Source organism: Triticum urartu, unplaced genomic scaffold, assembly GCF_056163025.1.
Source record: "Triticum urartu cultivar PI428250 unplaced genomic scaffold, HENAU_Tu73 scaffold2, whole genome shotgun sequence".
Lineage (NCBI taxonomy): Eukaryota > Viridiplantae > Streptophyta > Magnoliopsida > Poales > Poaceae > Triticum > Triticum urartu.
This window is the reverse complement of record NW_028260368.1, coordinates 1,650,048-1,655,003: the sequence shown is the minus strand read 5'-3', so window position 1 is coordinate 1,655,003 and position 4,956 is coordinate 1,650,048.

The following is a 4,956-nucleotide window of genomic DNA, read 5'->3' as shown; positions in this document are numbered from 1 at the left end:
GATTCTTCTTTTCTCTCAAAAAACCCCTTCCCAAACTGTACAAGCTTCTTCCAAAGCATACGGCTTTCTAGATGTATATGACGATCTCTAGACAGATGGATCTTATATGAATCATATGATGAAGTACCACATGAGTGGATATATAGGAAAGGAATCCAAATCTGCCGAATCGCTCATGTTATGATCTTCTACATCCTAGGTCTCTGCGTTCCGTCATCTGGCTTATGTTCTTCATGTAGCATTCAGATCGAATGACTCTATGAAATTACGTCGATACTTCCACATATTATGGGTAACGTAGGAGACATCCCTATTTTCCCCCGGGGGTCTTAATTACCACTGCTTAGCTTTCAATTTGCCTCTGACCATCAAATTAAATGTGAATAACCCGTCCTCCTCTCTTTGAAACAAGGGGCGCTTCCGGTTCTGTGCGTGCTTCAAACAATTTTGTCTTCTCCATATTACCATATCTCTAGAGCCAATAATTTTCTATGAGGAACTACTGAACTCAATCACTTGCTGCCGTTACTCAACAGTTTTCTGTTGAGGTCTATCCCGTAGAGGTAGTCAAATTGGATCAGTGATCGATTTCTAGGTTTCGTCGTAAACCTAATTGGTTACTTCCAATTACGTAAATCAATAGTTCAAACCGCACTCAAAGGTAGGGCATTTCCCATTGATATAGGAACTTTTGTACCAGAAACAATAGTATCTCCAATTATAGCCCCTCTGGGATGTAAAATATATCTCTTCTCACCATCCCCATAGTGTATGAGACAAATGTATGCATTTCGATTAGGGTCGTATTCTATGGTTACGATTCTACCAGATATGTCTTTTTGATTCCGTCGAAAATCTATTTTACGGTATAGGCGCTTATGACCTCCCCCTCTATGCCTTGCGGTAATGATTCCTCTGGAATTACGACCTTTACCACAACGGTGCCGTCCATGGATCAAATTATTTCGTGGATTGGATTTCACTTGCCTGTCTACGGTTCCCTTGCGTGTGCTCGGGATAGGTGTTTTGTATAAATGTTTCGCCGTATTATTAAGTATTCTCCTTTAGTTTTTTTCTCTATCTAGAAGTGGAATAGAATAACCCGGTTGAAGGGTAATGATCATACGTCTGTAATGCATTGTATGGCCCAGAATAGGTCCTATTCTTCTACCTTTTCCAGGTAGTCGATGGCTATTCACAGCTACCACCTTAACACCAAAGAAGAGTTCGACCCAATGCTTTATTTCTGTCTTAGTGAATCCCGATTCGACATTAAAAGTATATTGATTCTTTCCCAATAAACGAAGACTTTTTTCTGTAAATACTGCGTATTTGATTCCATCCATAAATCGACTTTCCCTCCTATGCTCTGAGTTCCAGTATCGATAAGAATTCGAGTTCTTATTGTTCTTATGTTATGGTATGAATATACCATACCAATTCGTTATGTATGGATGATGGATGAGATTCCATGGATAGAGAGCCAGTTCCAATAGACTTATGGAATGTTCCCGTTCGTGTGCATCCAGCAGGAATTGAACCCGCAAATTTACCAATTATGAGTTGGGGCGCTTTAACCATTCAGCCATGGATGCTTAACAGGGATCATCGTACATCGTAAATAACCAATTTTCATATAGAAAGACATATCATAGAAAAATGAAATCGAAAATATTCCGAGATGGCAAATATTCGGAGATGACTATGAAAACACCTCTCTGGATCCTCGAATTGAAAGAGAGATTGAGAGGGATCAAGAATCCTAATTCTCGCTATTTGGAATGGATCCAATTCTATTGAGTCTGACTCATAGTGATCATTTCTCTTTAGCAAAGAATGACCTTGGTTATCAAAGGATTGAACAACCGGGATCCATTTACTTATGATACCTAGTTGGCATTGATAACAAGGATCTAATGAATTATGAGTTTAATAGATCCTCTTTAGCAGAAAGACGTATATTCCTTGCTCATTATCAGACAATCACTTATTCCCAAACCTCGTGTGGGACTAATCGTTTTCATTTACCATCTCATGGAAAACCCTTTTCGTTCCGCTTAGCCCTATCGGGTATTTTAGTGATAGGTTCTGTAGGAACTGGACGATCCTATTTGGTCAAATACCTAACGAAAAATTACGATTTTCCTTTCATTAAGGTACGAGGGCTTCTTATTCCACAAGAACGAAAGCACCTTTTCATTCTTTCATATACTAGGGGTTTTTACTTGGAAAAGACAATGTTCCATACTAAAGGATTCGGGTCCATAACCACGAGTTCCAGTGCACTAGATCTTGTAGCACTTAGCAACGAAGCCCTATCCATTAGTATTCCACATAAGAAATCCATTCTAGAAAAAAATACAATTAGATTAGCTCTTCATAGACAAACTTGGGGTTTGCGAGCCAAGGTAAGATCGGCTCGGGATCATGGGACCCTTTTCTATCAGATAGGAGGGGCTCTTGTACAAAATAGACTTACTAAGTAATAACCCCATAGAATCTATCTATATAAAGATAAAGAGGCAATCGTGTCAGGAAGCGGGTTTTTCTTTGGCCAAAAGGTACTTCGAACTTGGAACGAGCATGAAGAGATTAACGAGACTTCTTTCTCTTTTGAGTTTTTCTGGCGGACCTGCCGCGCAAGATCTTTGGTCTTCCCCTGGAACCGATGAAAAAAAGTGGATCGCTTCTTATGTACTCGCTCAGAATGATTCTTCTCTATCTATAGTTCATGGCCTATTAGAAGTAGAAGGTGCTCTGGTGCAATCCTTACCGACAGAAAAAGATTGCAGTCAGGTTGATAATAGTCGAGTGACATTACTTCGTCGGTCCGAACTAAGGAATCTGTTAGAAATGTTTTGAAATGGATATTGTTCTCTCTTTGATCAGGGATTGCTATATGAAAAGAAGTGGAGTTTGAAAAAGGGAACGGAATGCTCAAACCGGAACTGCTAGAGGAACGAATTTTCAATAGCATAACTTGGGCTCCTAGAATATGGCGCCCTTGGGACAATCTATTTGATTGCAGGGTTTTGTTCCGAAGCAAAGATATCCGCGGAGGCCGGTTCGTTCGTCCTATTCTGATATTCAGGACCAAGAGGTACTGGATTCTCTTTCGGATAGGCCCTGAAAGGAGAAGAAAGGCTGAAATGCCAACGGACCTCTGTCTATTCTCTAATTCACCCGATCCGATAGTACCCGTTTTTGGAACGTCCAGTGCCAAAGTCACTGAATGGGTAAGTCACCAATCCAATCCCTTTGACAAATCGGATGTCATATTAGATATCATATTCTATATATATAGAAATATCATAGATAGAATAGACATATAGAATTTTTGGTCGGCAAATTCGAAGGAATCATTGAGTGAAAAAGGAGCAAAGAATGACAAAAGACGAGACTCTACTAGTCTTCACTCTTGTGGTTTCCTCTTCCTCGGTTTCTGTTTTCTTATTCGGGATCTTGCTTTTCATGGTTCTCATCTCTGCAACTCGCGATTTTCGCGAGAGAACCAAATCCAAGTTGGTGAAGATCATGATTTGGGCTGGCACGGGGATCGTTTGATCGATTTCCTTGATTTGATCGCTACTTAATGGGCGTGCGCTCAAAGGATACAAACAGGGATTCGCAAACAAAAAGGGGAATTCGTAGTCACTTTTTCCTGTCGCGTAAAAAAAAAGTCTTTACGCGAGAGCAATAGAGGTTGGGATACATCTATCTCTTCTGAGCAACCTCTTTTGGATTCTTAAGACCACCCTTGCAGTAGGATACCATCTGCTTTGGGTTCTTTATTATCTCCTTCGAGGGATTTTTAGGATCGTTCAGGCTATATATATTTAGTCTATTTTGGCTTTTACTGTCTACTTTTCTCAGGGAGATGGTTAAGGACCTCAGAAGATAGAGGAGAGCGCCAGGCCCAGATTTCCGGAATACTTCTACGGGGAATGCTCATTGAATGAGCATTCTCCATATTATGCCTTGAAGAGGACTCGAACCTCCACGCTCTTCAGCACGAGATTTTGAGTCTCGCGTGTCTACCATTTCACCATCAAGGCATCTTGAAAGTGAATCGTATTCCATGAATATGATATCTATCTAATGTGATATATGGAATATATGACAAAGGTGGAGTCTTGGAGTATTTCGATCGATCGGTCATATAGGCCTGAGTCAGACATCAAATAGCTTCGATTTGCATTATCCGTAGGACACCTTATATGTATCAAAATCGATATCAAAATCAAAAAGATGAAAGATGTACAATCCAATTTCTCGATTCAATAGAAGCCCAAAGAGGTGCATATGGTACCCAAATAAGAATAGGATAGATATGTCAAAAGCAGGTCTGATTACACCTATTCCTAATCCTAAATAGAATGTAAGGACGTAGGGATTTCTATGTAAACAGAGTATCCTATTTCCATAGGCTCGAATGACCCCTTCTCATAATAAGAATGTGCACGGTCTGGTTCGGTATGGAATGAACTTATAATCTGATGATCGAGTCGATTCCATGATTATAAGTTCATAACCCTAGCGCCCATTCCCATTTTGGGCGGAACAGATCTACTAATTCTTTTATTCCAGTTAGTAAGAGGGATCTTGAACTAAGAAATAGACCTAGCAGCTAAAAGAGGGTATCCTGAGCAATTGCAAGAATGGGGTTCATTGATATTCCTGGTATAGTAGATGCTATCACACATACAGTCATACTCAATTCGATGGAATTGTTTGATCTTAAAGGGGATCTTCTATAATTTCGCACATAAGGGGTTATTTCTTGGTTTCGTCCAGTCATTAATAACTTGATTATTTTTAGATAATAGTAGATAGAAAGAACGCTCGTAAGGAGTCCTATTGAAACCAAGAAATATAGGCCTGCTTGCCATCCACACCAGAATAGATAGAGTTTTCCGAAGAAACCTGCTAGTGGAGGAAGGCCTCCTAGGGATAAGA